Source organism: Lissotriton helveticus, chromosome 5_1 (assembly GCF_964261635.1).
Source record: "Lissotriton helveticus chromosome 5_1, aLisHel1.1, whole genome shotgun sequence".
Taxonomy (NCBI): Eukaryota; Metazoa; Chordata; class Amphibia; order Caudata; family Salamandridae; genus Lissotriton; species Lissotriton helveticus.
The window spans coordinates 1,320,068,974-1,320,087,036 of NC_136065.1; the positions used below are offsets into that span (position 1 = coordinate 1,320,068,974).

Here is an 18,063-nt window from a genome sequence, read left to right on the forward strand (position 1 = left end):
AGCACAGAGCTCTAAAGTGCTGACTTTCTATAAGGATAACTGAATTAAAATGAAGCAGTTGATGGCACCATGCTAGTGGAGTAGAAGCATGCACTGCTCTTCTAATATAGAAGGCTACTTCTGTAAATCGGAAAATAGTGTTTTATATGTGTTGTGGTTTGGTAATGCATAAATGAAACCAAGACATGTTGAAAGGACAAGGGAAGTGTGTGTTTAAGTCAAATCTGGCATGCTGTGTTTTGTATAAAGTTAGAAATCATGCAGAGACTGGACCTTATACGACCAAGCCAGCCTTTCTAGAGCTGTATCCTTTGAGAGTACATTTTTTTAGGTGCCTTATGTTTCAGAGATTTTACAACCTGTCTTTAGGAACATTTAAAGAGATAAAAAAGGAACAAGAGTATCATATTTGAACATACCGGTATTATGTTTTTCTGAAGGGGTCTGCTTAAGCAAACTACTCACGGCACTGATAATAAAGCTTATCGATGAGCTCAGTGCTGGAACAGACTTACACCCATTCTCAAAAACTCTGGAGAAAAATTTGTATAGTGCAAGGCCAGATTAGGGCTTTGCAATTTGATTGGATAGAGTGGCAAATCCTTTAGCCCAAGTTAATAATATGATTGTATGGGGACAATAAATTTGGCAAACTTTTTGCTAACCTCCTCAAATTACACCAGGCCCAAAACCTAATCTCCAGTGTTAAATCCATGAGTATCTACCCATGATGCTGAAAAGGCTAGATGCTTTCACGAGTATTACTCGCAACTTTCTTTGACAGAGCTTACTGATCCGCAGAGCTGAGCCACTCATCCAGCAGGAGTCACGCTATCTAAACTGAAAGCAGGCAAATAGGGAAAGCCTGAAAAAACCTATCTCAAAGTAGAAGTTCCGCCTAGCAATATGCAAATTTCACCCTTCAAGGGTTCCAAGTCCGGATGGCTTAACAGATACCTTCTGCAGATGCTTTACGCCTTCACTTCTCCCTCTGCCACACTAGGTCTAACAAGAAACGATCAGAGAGGGCCAGTTGACCCCCTCTATGGCGGAGTCTACCATCTCTTTGATCCTTAAGCCAGATAAAGAATCTAAGGAATTGGGATCAAAGTCGATGTAAAATTTTTCACAGCGATGCATTTGCAGGTGCTGATGAGGAAACTGGTTCATCATGACAAGTCGACCTTTATTCTCGACTGACAGGTGGGGGACAATACCTAAAAGGCCTTACACTTTCTGGATATTAGGTCAACTGGGACTAGGTTGTCACTCTTGGTCACCCTGGACTCGGAACAAGCATCAACAGTGTAGACTGGGAGCTTATGGCTGGCACATTGAGAATGATGGGTCTGCTGTAAGGCTTCAACAAATGATGTCTGCTAGAGTACGGGGAGCCCATGGCCAGGATACATGTTAAAGGGCTCCATCCACAGTCAGTGATAATTGTTCAAGGTATGAGGCAGGGGTGCCCACTGTTTCCCCTCCTATTTGCTCTGACGCTGGAACCTAGTGCATAGGAGCCAATCCCAACATTACAGACATTAAATTTGGCACCCAGGAAATTAAACTGGCTATGTTTGTAGATGACATCCTCTTTTCCATCATACACCCCCAGGGCTCTCTCCCTGCTGTCATGGAGAACTTAGATACTCTAAGTATCTCAACGCCCAAAGCTGTAGTCAAGCAACTACAGCAGTTAACTACATTCACATGGGCAGTTGGCCACATTAACTGGTCACAACACCAACCCACTAAGCAGGACACACACTCGACTACCCCATCTTCTCCGCAATTAACATTTCTGTCAGCCACACCTACGAGCCACACTGGACCTACCACTACTGCGTCCACTTCTCCTTCACCAAACCCACCACAATCCTTGCAGAAGCTGGAACAAGGTCATTGAAGACCAGCTCACCACTCCCCTCAGCAGAACCGCAACACAGACATCCACGGAAGCTAACACCTCAGCACGCAACATCCACCCGTGGATATCTTGACTGCACTAACACTCTGGCCCAACTCAAGTAACCCTCAGGCAAGCAGACCTCCAATACAGCCAACTGGTTCTCTTTCGCCATCCAATAGTCCAGGCGCCCCTGCAAAAGACTCGAGAAAAGATGGAGGAGCAGCAAGATCATGGCAGACGACGCAACTTTCAAATTCTCTCTTCACCGCATACCACAGCCTCATCAAAACAACAAGAAATCAGACATTGAGAAATGCATCAACACCAATGAACACAACAGCAAAGAACTCTTCACCGTGGTCAAAGAATTGCTAAACTCAGCTCAGAGACAGCAGACATACCCCCGGATCAAGACCTATGGGACAACCTCACCTCCTTCTCCCACTGCAAGATCAAGGAGATCTCCGGCAGCTTCACAATCCAAGACTCCCCAACCCAAAGGCATCGCACCCAATGGCTCCAGACCCAAGCAGACCTCGACCAACTGGACTACCCTCACCTCTGACGACACCCTCCGAATCATAAAGAGCATCCACTCCGGATCCCCCTCTGATCCCTGCCCTCACCACATCTTCAATAAAACCGGCATCTCCATTGCACCTGAACTCTGCCACACCATCAACTGTTTCATCAAGTCCACAATCTTCCCGGATGACTGGAAGCCTGCAGAGATCAACCCCCTGCTGAAGAAACTTTCTGTAGGACCAACAGACCTCAAGATCTACAGACCCATCTCCCTGCTCCCTTTCCCAGCTCCACGTCATCGAACTCTCCGAATTGGGCTTCAGAAGCAACAACAGCACTGAGACCGCACTCCTCGCTGCTACAGAGGACATCCATGCCCTCCTTGACCAAGGTGAGACTGCTTCACTCATCCTCCTGGACCTCTCAGCTGCCTTCTACACTGTCTCCCACCACACCCTCTGCACAAGACTCCACAACTCCAGCATCCAGGACAAAGCCCTGGAATAGATACACCCCTTCCTCACCGGCAGAAAGGAGAAAGTTAGATTTCAACAGTTCAACTCAGAACCCACAGAGATATGCTGCAGAGTCCCACCCTTTTCAACATTTACATGGCCCCACATGCTGCCATCTTCAGAAGCCACAGAATCAACATCATCTCCTACGCCAACGACACCCAGATGATTCTCTCCCTCACAGACAAACCCACAGCCGCAAAGAGCAACTTTGACAACGAGATGAAGGAAGTCGCCGCCTGGATGAAGGACAGCTGCCTCAAGCTTAACTCAGACAAGACTGAAGTCCTCACCCTGTGCCCCTCCCCCTCCACATGGGATAACGCTTAGTGGCCCACAGCGTTCAAATGCCTCCCGCACTCACGGACCACACATGAACTCATGGACTCCTCACACTCAATGACCTGCCAAATCAGTGCTGTTTTGTCCTCCTCCTTCCACACACTCCAGTGATTTTAGACAACATATGGCATAGTATCTATCCCAAATTGATAAAACCATGTTGATAAAACTAAAAAACACAGTAGTTTTAAATAGTGAATGCCATAATACCTATGTTAAAACTAAGGATTTCATCATGGAAGGTAAAGTTCATTTAGACTTTTTCAATTAAATTTTTTTCCAGCTTGTTCGAAAATACGTGATAATCGCAGGTTTGTGTGCGTTGAGTCAGTTGGCTCTGGATTTAGTGCTAAAGTGAATATGATCTGTACTCCAAACATGGCAACATTGGTTTATCCACAATTGCTGTATTTAATTTACTTATACGTCCCTAGTAAAGTGCACTATATGTGCCCAGGGCCTGCAAATTAAATGCTACTAGTGAGTCTGCAGCACTGATTGTGCCACCAACTCAAAGCCCTTGAAACATGGCTCGGGCTTGCCATTGCAGAACCAGTGTGTGTAGTTTTAAACTGCAACTTCAACCTGGCAAACTAACCTACTTGCCAGGTCCAAACCATCCCTTTTATTACATTTACGTCACCTGTAAGGTAGGCCTTAGGCAGCCCCATGGGCAGGGTGCAGTGTATTTAAAAGGTAGGACATGCATATTTAACGTTTACATGTCCCGGTAGTGAAAGACTGCTGAGTTCATTTTTCACTACTGCAAGGCCTATCTCTCCCCTAGGTTAACATTGGGATTGCCTTAAACATCTTTTATGGATCATTTCCAATTGGCAGGAGATAGAAATTTGGGGGTTTGGTGTCTCTGGACTCACAATTTGAGATCACAACTGATGGTGAAGTTGGATTTCAGATTGTAAGTCTGAAAATGACACTTTTAAAAAGTTGACACATTCTTATGTGAACCATACTGTGCCTCTGCCTTTCTCTGAATAAACATTTGGGCTAGTGTTACAGCTGGGTTTTGTGAAGACCTTCCAGACAGTCACACAAAGGGAGCTGGGGGTGACATTTGCATCCTGATGACTCATCACGAGACTGAAGGGCCTTCCTGAGGTAGAGTAGGATAGAAGAGCGGACACTTGCACCTGAAAAGGGCTGTTCCTGTCCCCACACAAAGAGCTGCGTAACCCCCTGTAGTGTGTCTGGAACCAGAGCAGGAAAGGTAGGGTCCTTGTGATCTTCAAATGCCTCTTTGATTTCTCCCCTACTTTACAGGTACATTTGGGTATAAGTACTGGCCCCCTGACACCACCAGAACTCTACTGGACCCAAGGACATTCTGCTTGGAAGAAGAGCTGCTCTGATGTAGGAGGGAATGCCACTTAGCTACTTGCTCTGCTGTGTTGGCATGCTGCCTGCTATGCTACAGGAGGAACTGACACTTTGCATCTTGCACTGCTGTGTTTGCCTGCTGCCTGCTGCCTCTTGCCTGGGTGTGAGAAGGACTGGAACCTGTTCTCTACATCCTTGAGCCCAAGATCCTCCAAGGTCTTGCTGGCTTGCCTCATATTTTCAGAAGTCTCAGGGACACAAGAGACTTCTTGACACTCAGCTTGTGATGCTGGACACAGCCATCTGTTAGTCCTACCCTTGCCTGATGTGTCACCCTCCAGTCTTAGGCCTCAGAAGTGGGCTCTGCAGCTGTTTTGCTTCAAAACTGGTGCATCGGCCTAATTGTGGGAGAAAACTAACTTTGACGAAGTGCCAACTTGATGACCATTATTGGCTTTTAAGAACTGTTTTTGCCTTTAATCTTTAAAAATTAATATCTCGACTTCTACTTATTGGTTTTTTTTGTTTTGGTTTTGTTTTAATGAGATTAATATTCTCTATTTTGTTAAACTTATATGGAGTCTATGTGTGGTGTTTTCACTGCGTTACTGAAATTAAAGTGTGCACAAATACTTTACACATTGCCTCTTAAGTTGTGCCAAGCTTCCAGAGGGTAAGCGCAAGTTAATATAGGATGTGTATCTGATTTACCCTCACTTGAGTGGTGGTCCCTACTTGGACAGGGTGCATACCTCTGCCAACTAGAGACCCCATTTCTAACATGATTGTTAAGCAGGGAAAGATACATTCCCATCCCAGCGCTCTTGGGAAAAGGGACAGTGTATAACATTAGACCAGAAGCAATGAGGGGAAATATTGGAACAAGCTAACAATTTTGCCTCTGAAGCAGGGGGCAGCGAAACCCTACTGAACATACTATATGCATCACATTATACTCCGATGTGACTGGCGAAAATGGGAAGTGGGAAGAGCGCGGCATTCTGGAGGGGATGTGGGGAAGAGGGATCACTAACTGATGTGCTCTAGTCTTGTCCCAGATTGACAAACTTTTGTGCTCTGGTATTGACAAATGTGGTGGCTTTCATTGGATCTGCTCTAGCCAAATGCCCCGAAGTGATATCACTGAGACATATCTAGCACATCCAGCATCAGAATTCTAACTGAGGTCGCCTTATCTCCTATCTCTTATTTATAATTTCTTTTTAAAACATTTTCATTGATTTTACTGTGTAACACAATTTACAGCAATAATTAGTATTTGTCATTATACAAGTCATTCTGGTGATACAGATTTGGTTGCAGGTATGGATAAGTGGAAAAAGGGAAGCATCTTAAGTCTTGTACAAAACAGCAATCATAGGCATATGATGATAATGACAAAAGAGAGGGGAATATATAATAATCCCAAAACTCCCTTAACCACCCCCAAACAAGTTTGGGTGGTCCTGATGTTGATCAATAATTAAACAACAGGGCGCTTAAAGGGTCCAATGTAACCCAGAAGGTGTCAGCATGTCTGAGTAAGTGCCTCCCAACTAATATATGCAGGAATAGTTCAATATCAGGGAAGGGAGGGTAATCCCCCATAGGGATATGGACACAGCACTGAAACGACAGCACTTGCACGGTCTCATATGTGTCTATCAGCATCACCCTTAGTTCTAAGATTTCCCATGTGAACCTTATTGATGCCAGTGGACTAGTAGAGTTTACCCCATCCCCATGATTTCTCAGATACTTGTACTCGAAACTGTTTGAGTAGGACATTCCAATCAAAATAGATTAGTGCTTCACCTTCGACTGTGCCCCACCGCCAGCACCTCCTCCCCCAAGGACCTATTCTAGGAGCCCATGGAGATTCCTAGCGCTGCATAATGAATCATTTGGCCAGGAGCAGTGAAAGGCTGACAAAGCGCTGCATCACTTTAGTCTTTTTGAGTAAGGTGGACAGACCCAGTATACACAAGTCTACCAATGTCCAGCCCTGCACTCCCATCAGCCGCGAGAGCACAGCTGCCAAACAGTCATCCTGGTTTTCTGGGGGCCACAACAACTACCTTTGGAGAATAAATGTCTGGAGTAACTATGGTTGAACCTGGGCATGGAGTAGCTCTCCACAGCAACAATGGGAATGGAAAGAGACTTTTCCAAACAATAGGGATGCTTGCTAGACTTCTTTAGTAATGACTGTAAAAAACTCACTTGCCTCAAGAGCCTAAAAGCCCTGAACATTTTGGATGGCTCCAAATTAGATAGTTATTATTCTATGATTTAACAACATAGGGCTGCGCAGTCATGAACTCAAAAGACTTGCTGCTTGGACAGGAGGCACATTATAAGGTGAGGGGGTTCATAGGAGGAAGCAATGTTTGAGTGCAGGGGGAAGGGATAGTTTCTTTTTTTGTTTCCAAGGTTTTCAAAAAAATTCTTACCACACAGAAGTCTGTACTAGTTGTGCGGGTGAAAATAAGTGCTAATAAAAATGTATATGAACTTAAAATTACCATTACCTTAGGTGCAATTAAGCTTTTTCATTTTTTAACATAGAGGCCTTCTTTCATGGAACTACATTTGATGCAATCTTATATTTTTTTAAAGAAATAAATAAGAGCTCCCTTGGCACTTTGGGCAGAGAGTGTGCTCCTTCTTGTGCCCATGCAGTTTCCCACTTACAAGCTGCATGTCAAATGGAGGAGAGGAAACATATTGTTGTCATGCTCAGAAATTCCTTAAAGGAATATTCATAGTTTACTGTCTTTTCCTTTGGAGTTGATCACTTAGTTTCTCTCTAGAATTGTTGCAAAATGCTCTTTTAACATTGTGTTAAAAAAATGTGTGTTTTAACATGCATTGATCAGCTGCACATTTTCAAAACTTTCTTTGAAGTTGGAGGTTTGTATGTCAGAATATCGACCACTATGAAAATAAGAATAAATGGGTATATAAATACTTGCTTATCTTTACTTCACATCTACATACCTTAGATATATTCATATTGTCAATGTATCTCATGTAATGGTATACAGTTGTGCAGAGCACACTATTGCCTGGTAAGGCATCCTGGTGCTGAACATATATGAGGCAAAATTATGGCTAGTGGGGCTCCTTAAAAAAACAGATCTTCAACTATTTGTGGAATTCAAGAACTGAGGAGGCTCATGTGTGTAGCACGTATGCAGGCATTGAACTTGATCTGGGTACTGGGTGTCTTGTCTGGGAGGGAGAGAATGAGTTGTGAGTCATTGGTGAAGGCGGGGACTTAATGTTGTGAGAGTGGATGATGCTGACTAGAGGGATCATGTATGTGTTGAAGAGGGTCTGGATTATGTAGGATCCTTGCGGAACCTCATAGAAGAGGTCGCTAGTGTCTGAGGTGTACGGTGCCAGGCTGATTGACTGGCTCTTTCCAGTCAGGACGGAGCAGATCCATCAGAGTGCGTGTCCTTCAAATACGATGCCGTGTATGCGTTGGATGAGGATGGGGTGGGAGACAGTGAGGTCCAGAAAGAGGAGGGCTTCTATGTCTCCTCTATCCAGAGTCATGTGGATGTTACCCTGGCAGTGATGAGGGCAATGTCTATGCTGTGTTAAGGTCTGAAAACAGACTGAGTGGTATTGAGGTGTTAGTGGCCACTGAGATATTTGGTGATGTGTCTGTTGAAGATTTTCTCTAAGATCATGGCCAGAAATAGTTGCAGTAAGATCAGTCTATTGTTGGTGTACGTTGAAGGGTCCTCTGAGGGTCTTTTCAACAATGGGAGTACAGCTGCAAATTTCCAAGCACTTGGGAAGGTTGCAGAAGCGGTGAAGGCATTCAGAATGACCGTTATCCTGGTCCTAATGGGTTTCAGTTCTCTGTAGTAGGTGAGGGGAGGGTAGCAGTCTGACTGGGCCCCTGTGTTGCTGGATTTCATGGTGACAGCAATTTCTTCCGGGGTGATTATTGGCAATGAGGTTAGCACAGGTTTTCTGCCTAAGATCTGGAGGCATTTAGCAAGGTGTGTTGTGTCCAGGTGTGGGTTGAAGTTGCAGTAAATGGCAGTGATTTTGTTGCTTAAGAATTGAGGAATATTGTGGCAGAGGTCCTTCAAGAATGTCATCGAGATGGAAGAGGCCACTGGTGAGGTGAAATTCTTCACCATGGCAAAGATATTATTGCTTCTGTTGGTGTTGGCATTGATGCGATATGCTAGAGCTGTGCATTTTGTGGTCCTTATCATTTGTTAGTAGCTTCTCATGGCACATCAGAACATGCTCCTGTCTACATTATCTTGGCTCAATATCCATTTGTGCTTCAGTTGTATGTTGTGGATTTTCATCAGTCTGAGTTCCTTACTCCGTGTAACAACTAGCCTGGGATCGGGATCTAGATCGTGTTGTATTGCTGGGTTGGGGTTGGGGCAGGGAGTCAACACAGGACGTAATCCAATTATTGAAACTCTTGATGGCTTTTGGGTACTGTGTTGTGTTCGGGTCAGTGGGTTTTGAGAGCGCTGCTCCTGTCCTTGTCAGTGATACAGCTCCAATTTTAGAGAATTAGACTTGGACGGGGATGGGGAAGATACATATATGTGGAGTAAAATATACCAAATCTAAAAAGACCCGGAGGTAATGTTATCAATATTGGGGTAGCTTCCTGGATTTGTACTTTGGGAGCCAAGGTCTTTGGACTGTGAACCGGGCGATCGGACAGCCGACAAGGCCTAATGAAAATGTGTCTTCTATGTAAAGGGGAACAGTAGTGGAGAATGGGACTGGTAATGGCCATGATTATTGACAGTACATGTGAACTCCTGACAGAGTAATATTAACCTTGATTGTGTACCTTATGTTGCTTGCTTTGAAATGAAAAAACTCTAATAGTTTGTCATTTTTTTTAAAGAATAGTCAACCTATATTTAGCTCATTTTACTAACTTTCTGGATATTCCTTTTGCTGATATTCTTGCTTTGCCATTTTTGTAGAATGGTACTTAGAAATCTATATTCGTTTGCTTGCTTTGTGCAGTCTAGTATGATTTGATCATACTTACCAGAGTTGCTGTTTAGTTCCCAGTCCAGCCCTGTTAAGCAGACATCTCCCCAATCCACAGCGCTTCTGCAAAGTAAAAGTAGTCATATATTCCTGCCAGTCGAGACCAGGTTTTATTCACCAACAGTGACAGTTCTAGTCAGCCCACCAGCCATTCAGAACTGGTATAGCACTTACAAAGTTTGTGGGTGATAAAGTAGTATTCTTCCCATAATGACTTCAGTGTCTTTCCTTTGCTTCAAAGTTGGCCCACACAATAACATCTTGCCTATTCTAGGCAAATGAGGAATGTTCTGTAACTGTCAGCATTTTGGGGACAAAGTTGAACGATTAGAAATTAACCTGCATCGTCTATGTTTTCCATTTAAAGGTTTAACTTCTGAGTCCTTCCTATCCGTAAGCAACTATAACAGACCGTCGGATACTCCCTACATCCTGAAATCTGATAAAATAACAATCCCTTCACAAGGCGACTCTGCAGACATTGCTCTGGTTCTTTATCAGACACAAGACATGGTCAACATCTGGGATGACAAAGGTAAGATGCAGGTGTTTAAGGTCACTATAAATCCTTGGTCATTGCACAGATTAAATACAGCAGATGAGGGCTTGCATATAGGGACGTTGGGAATTTTCTGACGTTCTGCTGACCCCGATTGCCTCCTATGGTTAGTGAAGAGCCAGTCACGTGTTAGAAAATGTTGACACATGAATAATGTGTTCCCAGTCCTTTCAGAGGCATCAGTTTGGCCAGAGGTTTTGCCCTTTGATTCGTTTGGTGGGCCTATTATTCGCATAAAACTGCACTCTGTAACTAGCATCTAGTCAAGCAGTCTATCCTATAAGAATAAGTATATATATCAGCGTGTTTGTGTGTGTTTTAAGATTTTGATGCAGTATTTGTCTCACAGCAGACATTGAGGAAGCTGATGGTCTTTTCTTTTGTGACCATTGAAGCTCTTTTATACAGTGTGCTGATATTTTATCTGTGATGAAGGGGGCTGTTCTTTCCTGCTCGCCGCTTCATCAAAGTGTCTAACACAGATAAGTAGAAGTGCCAAAGATAGACAGTTTTTCAGAAGAGTGTTTACTGATGTTAAATATCTTTATGAGTGCATACCGTCCCACTTCCCCAAGGTTCCAAGTTAGTCCACTCCACATATTCAATATGCATATCTGCTAACTCTCCAGCTTGTCTCCATAAAGCAAATCTTCCAAGATAAGTTGCCCTTGTGAATTTCAGTGGGATCTGCCATCTTGTAACTAACACCTTCAGAGGTGGGCACAACCTCCCACTACTTTCATTTTATTTATACTGTTGTGGTTCAGTACTTTAGACCATTTTCATTTCATCTGTCGCTTAGATGAAGGGATAACTAAGTCAAATTCTAATGCAAGTTTATGGATCTGCTTTAGCCCACACAAGCCTCCTGGAGTTGGTGCTACCATTATCTTCATTTGACAATGCTTGCTCCCTAGGCTACTTCTAGCTGCACTGCGAGACAGTCTATGTTTAAAAATGGCTCCCATCTGGGGCATGAATTGTGCGTTTGGCTGTAGAGCAGGAAAGGCACATCAGAGCAAATCATAAAATTCTCACTAACCCAAGGATGAATGATTGTAAACACATATTTCAAAGAGCCTTCTCATCCCAAGAAGAGAGCCCGTCTTAAAAGATTAAAGAGAATACAAAACAAAGAGGTTGAAGGCAAGTAAACAAATTAAGAATTGTGTAAACATTAGATGGAAAAGAAAGAATTCTAACACGTCAGTTAGATAGTCTGATGAGAATAGTATTGCATATTTTTATGTCCTGGGACGAGAATGCATGCTCCCTTTAGAGGAGTTATGGAGGGGTGCACAGACAAGTTGGGCAAGGTTCTCATGTATTAGGTCTGAATGAGAGTTGTTTATGCATTACTTTATTCTAAATATGTGAAATTTAAATGAGAAGATATGCTGCGGGCCTCTAGGCCATCTGCAAGTGTGTTTCCACCAAGAGAGGATAATTCACTGTTTAGACAAAGGGAAAACAAAAAACAACACAGGTCCAAAGGTGAAATGAAGATAAATGTGTCAAGTGAGGTTTTTACAAACTTGTGGTTTGACACAAATAATGAGCAACTGTATTTGACAGTTATGGTCTACTAGGTATGCACACTCTGAGCGTTTCTTACCTCTTGACCCTTATTTACCATTTCATTTAAAAAAAAAAAATTAAAGATCAACTCCTAAATTTGAGGTTCACAAGTCGTACCCCTGTTGTGAGTTCCTATTGCTTACAATCCTTGTTGACATACTGGCAAAATTACACAATGAAGGAGGAATTATGTGATCTTTAACGGTAATTAAAAGGTTTGGAAGCCTTAAAATATGGAAGAGAAGCTTCTTAAAACAGCCAGGACTTACATAAAGGACGTTTGCAGTATGAGTAGGGATGTGTGAGCATTGGACTCATGTGTATTTGTCTTGTTTTCTAGGGAGTGGAGCAGCGCGAGATGTCTCCTTCTGGAAAGCTGACCACTGCTGCAGCCTGGGCCACACCGCCATTGATAATTACAATAAGCCATCTGGAGTATATGCAAAGGAGATTAAGGCAGGAACTCTGGTGAAGCCTACCTCCTTTGTCCAGGTTTGGACAGATAGGGGTTCGGGAGCTAATAGGGATGGTGCCATTTGGCGTCCTGTGTGTCCATCCGGTTATGTAGCCCTTGGCTATGCAGCTACAGGGAACTATGCAGCTCCTTCTGCTGATGACTTCCGCTGTGTTAAAGCAGAGTATGTAACTCCGGCACAGTGGACCTGGGTTTGGAATGATGGTGGAAGTGGGGCAAGGGATGATGTCAGCATCTGGAAAGCATCTCCAATAAATCCAGAAGGTCAAACCCTCAATGCTATGTCTGGTATTAAAAGGCACGGGGACATGGATATCCCAGCATACGTGCTGAAGAGCAAGTACGTTTTAGTCCATAATAGTAAGCCCACCAAAAAGTAGTCCTTTATGATATTAAATATAACTTCAATGATAAGAAAATATTGAGAACGGAGCCCTTAGAATTGAGTGCCAGAACTAAAGTGCAGAACTGTGCTGCTCCCAAAGATAGCCCACCTGTTTATGCTGAAAGGCAGTTGTCCTTTACTATTGAAACTGAATCTAGCTGGAGCTTTGAATCTTCCATTGAGATAGGAGTTTCCGTTGAGGTAAGTGCAGGCATCCCAGGTCTTGGAGACATGTCTGTTTCCACTTCTGTCACCACCACTTTCACTGTGGGGACCGCAGGTAGGCGGATGGAATCAAGGACTGACAGTATTAATGCCAAACTTGAAGCTAGGCCTAAGTACTCTGTGGAATACTTTGTCATAGGAACGCGGTACACTGCTGACATACCCTGGACAGGAAAAATGAGAACTATCTTTGAGGATGACACCATCAATGTTCAAGATGTAAAGGGGGAATATATTGGGGTGCAAGTGGCCGAGATTATTGTGAGCGCTGATGCACCAATCCGCTGTGGCTAAAGCAGAACTTCACATCCTTGCAGCTTTAAATCATTTGGGGGTGGTCTGGCCAGTCTCTAATCATGTGCATAGACCCCTACATTTACTTATGAGTAATTTAGTGATGTTTTTTATGTTGTATACATGATCCACTCCATATCACCCAGCAATGAATGTATTCATATCTTCATCTTCATGCACTGACAACCAGTGAAGTGCACAACCTCTGTGCAGCCTTCACCGTTTGTATTTTACCTTTTATATAAAAATGCAATGTGCAGTGCCAATAAAATGCCAGGTGACGTTTAAAAATCATGTATATGTGTGTATCTTTCTAGGTAGATTAACTTCTATTACCTAGTATGCGTTTGCAAACAGACTGCAGTTTTTTGCAGTTTATATAGGGAGCACCTTAGATGTAAAAGGCTCATTATTAGTGTCTCCTCTGTAGACTCTAGGTGAAACTATCAACAGTGGTGCTCAAGAATGTGTGTTCATACCAAAACTGATGCCTATGCACTAGATGATGACCTAAGTCTATGCAATGAAAGTATTGGGAATAATCAATAGTGAGGCCTCGAATAACGAGATTGCCTGGAGTTATTTCCTTAATGGTTTCATTGATAGTTTAGTAGGACTTAAAGTCCACAAGATAATGCTTAAAATGTATGCCCACCCAAGCAGCCATTTAGTGCTTGGAGTGCTTGAGGAATGAGTTGAAGGAGAATTTATGCAAGGAGGACATAACAGAAAAGAAAAAAGTTCAAAATGTATAGAGCCGGTGGTTCGACCAAATAAATCCAAATGAACACTCTGGATGTGTGATGACCTCCATGACCTTAGTATCAAGATTTGATGCTAAACATACCAGGGATGTTTTGTTACTTTAGGAAACAGGGATGAATCCCACCCTAGATATGGTATTTGCATACCACAAAAGTGTCTTGGATAAAGATTAGTATCACCTGATATATTTTATCGCTCTGAAAGGATCCTACTGTTGCAGAAGAATAACATTTTATCTAACCTAGGTTTGACCACGGTCAAACAAATGACAGATACCCTATTTACATGAGGATAAGGAGTCACGTTTTCAACATGATGTATTAGTGTATGTCAAAAACAGAATGTTTCAAGATGAGAGATGCCCTGTCAATTCTACTGCCCTGACACCTCTCCTGCCCTAGTACCTCTCCTTTCCTGTCGCCTCTTCTGTCCGGTCACTGTGGTCACTGCTCCTGCCCAGTTCACTTCACTCCTTGTACAACATTGACAAAGGTGTCAAGTATCCCACAGTACTCTGCTTGGGGAAAGCTCCTCACTAATCAACTCCGATCTCAGGGGCACTTGATATGTTAAAGGCAGAGGGCGGGCGCATTGTCATTCTAAAGGGGCTAATCTGCCTCAATCGGAATGACAATGGCCTGCCCTCGGCCTGCGCGAGCTCAGGGGGGGGCGGGGGCTGCTGCAGCCTCTGGACTTCAACAGAGAAGTGCGAGCAGCCCCTGGAAGCGGAAAGAAAAAAGTTATCATTTTAAAGTTGGACTATTCTTGCCGTCCCGGGACGCTTTTTTGAAAGCAAGAAGTAGGGGAACGGACTGAACAATTTTTTAGAAGTAGGGGCACGCCGTGCCCTTCCGTTGCCGCCCACTTCTATCACTGGTTATGCAGATCAGCAATTGGAAAGCAGAAGTACGTGCACATAGAGCTTTGAGGGGCACAGAGGTCCCAAACTCTATTAATGAGTGATGCTTTAGCATGCTAGTCAGGTGTGCATCTTTTAGGTCTACTCTGTGGGGAATGGCAGACCACTGGCCATTAATCGCAGTGATTACTGGCAGAGTTGCTGCTAAAGTGACAAACCCAGGTAGCTACATGTCAGTTCAAAGTTCTACGAGCTGTGCACATTATCTGTTGCAATTACTGTTGATTTAATATGTCAAGGGTTTGTATGAGGAGATGGGGGAAGGTAAAGAGTATGTGAGGAGTCCAGTGACTCCTTTGTTCGGAAAATGGATGATAATCAGATTTACCGCAAGATGAAGTCTTCCGCAAAGTTATGACGTGTATTAGGAGTGTTAAAATCAAGTTTAGGAGGGTGGTGAGGAAGAAGGAAGGAACGTGTTTGCATGTGGCATAGGGATTTTTCATTGAGGTGGACACGTTCACAAGGCATGCTCTATTGGTAGTTCCAATGGCTTTGAGAATAGAATTTTAGGGGCATATTATCAACAACAAGCGATATTTATTGCTAAATAAGCTTAGCAACATATTTTTTATCGCCGCGCATCGCCGGATTTTATCGCAGAGATAATGTGCTATTAGCAACGTTTATCTCTAAAGGGATCAAATTTCCGGCGATAGCGGCGAAATGCATGAATATCGCTGGTAATCCAGCGATATTCAGGCATTATCGCTAACAGGGTCTTACCCTGAATATCCACCTCCCATTGGATATACAGGCTAAGAACTGGTCTGAGCAGGCATTAGGTTTTGGAGATATTCGCGCTTAGCGTGAATATTTCCATTGTTACGCCTGCGTTGATAATAGGCGATAGCGATGTTAGCGATTGCTTTCAGTCGCTAACAGGTTGGGTACGCCCACTTTGCATGTCATTAGCGATAAATATCGCTGACATGCAAAGTGGGCCCCAAACCGCTCGCTATCGCCTACAAGCTGTCGCTAACTGCTGTTAGCGACAGCTTGCTAATAGGGAGATAAAATTATCACACAACTTATGACAACTGGTAATATCATAAACCAATAACAGACTACTTACGTATATTCGTGGGGTAGCTAGGGGGCGGTCCGTCCCAGGCGTCGCTTTTTGTGGGGCGGCAGATGAGGTGAGCTATTTCGGCGAGTGCAAAGTACGTTTTTTCTTTTTTTTAAATTTGTATTTCCCCTCGTTATGGTCTATCGACTCCCTCCCCTGCTCTTACCTGCACTGGCTGTCACTGGGCGGCAAACTCAGGGACTGCCCTGGGCGGTAAAAGCTCTAGCTACGCCACTGTATATACCCAAAATAATTGCTCCCATGTTTCAGATAATCTTTTGGGCCCATTTTTCCTTTTACCCTTAAAATGACAGATTCAGTTTCGTAGTTCCTGGCACATAAGGGCCCACCAATTGCTCATCCAAGGTGGAAATGGACTTATTCACTCTCTGGCAATACATAGTCTGGCTTTGACAATATCAATAAAAACGATATCAGTGAGGCACACTCAGTTTAGTACTCAACATAATGTTGTAGACATTGGGCTCAACAGCGGTATTAAACCTTTGATATAAACAAACAGCACTTTCCAACCAATATTCATACAGCACTGGGCAGCTAGCAAACTTACTTATGATGTATGCATTCTCCGTCCCGCACCGCGGCCGTTTGGATAGCTTATAATGTAACACACAAACAGTTTTACATTTTTAAATTTAAGTCTAGCCGATATTAGCTGTCAGCAAGCCCTTGTAAATGCTTGTTCAATTTCATATGAATTAATAGTTGTCCTGAGCTTTGCTGACCATCTTGCCGCTAAACATACTAAATCATACTCCCTTGAGGTGGACAGTACACCATAAATTCTAAAACAATAATTTTAATATTATCTAAATATACAAGCACTAACAGATCAGGCCTATCTAGACATATATATTTCAATTTTCATTCCTTCTGAAATAGTCCCAGATCTGCACCTATTTGAAGATGTTGCAGCAAATCAAACTCTTTTCTAAATTCGGAAATGTTTGAAATACATGGTTTGCAAAGAGCTGAGCGGCACTCATCATTCCACTTATAAACTATTTATAGCATGTGCATTCATACAAAATGGTAGGAAAGGGAGGAGGGCTCCAAAATGTTGTATATTGATTAATGTTAGTATTTTTATATCTTTTACACCAATCGTCCCATATTTTCCTAGAGAGACAGTTTCCACACATAAATTGAACCTCAATGCATGTTGCATAGAACTGGTGTTTCTTCAGCAGTATTTACATGAGTTATATTGTATTATTCCAAATGGGGGGCACTGCTGCTGGAAACAACTGATAACATTTTACTCGATTTCTTTGCTGTATCAGAAGCCATGAAATGTAAACTCCAACCACAAATACTGCAACACCCTCCCATAGTTAATAATGGAGACAGGGACTCTACAGTAATTAATGTTAAAATAAATACATTTATTTCGACTTAAAAAAAACATATATATACATATATATATGATCAAGAAGTTCAAAACCGTAGGTCAGGTCCGCAATCCCCGGAACGCCAACACATCAAAGAACACGAGACCCAGGAATCAGGTGAGCTTGTTATTTTAATAGCACCTTCGCCAGCATAACGTTTCGGCCTGCACAGAGGCCTTGGTCACATGACGCAATGGCGAGCGTGGACAAAATTTAAAGTGCAAGTGCTTGAATTTTAAAACATTTGATTGGTCAGCAGCGTGAATAGGAAAACACCATAGAAGACAGACTTGTCAAGGCACATATTGGGATAATCCCAATAACTAGACACATCATTCCAATTTAGATGACACATGTATAGTTAGTTAAATTCGTTTTGATTCATATCATTAACAATTTAAGACATGAAAAATTATAGTTTGGAAACTCATTCCCTGATAATATTTTCAAGGTAAATGCAAATAACATAATTTACGGATAGGCCCATGTACCATAAATGAACAATCAGCTGCCACCAGCTAATCCACACATTCTGGCACATGGTCAGCATGCTATCATCAGATGTGTATCCCCACCATTCAATAACTGTATAAATACAAACAATACATCTGCTTTTCTCCTTAATGTGCCTGAGTTTTCAGAAAAATCTAATAAACATACTTACTATATCCAATTTCATGCGTGATAAGCGAATG

At 42.9% G+C, this 18,063-nt stretch overlaps 1 pseudogene; it reads left to right on the plus strand.

Annotated features, from left to right (window-relative positions):
• Positions 1–9,969: 9,969 nt before the first annotated feature.
• LOC144752654 (uncharacterized) lies at positions 9,970–13,491 on the plus strand (annotated as a pseudogene).
• The last annotated feature ends 4,572 nt before the right edge of the window (positions 13,492–18,063 follow it).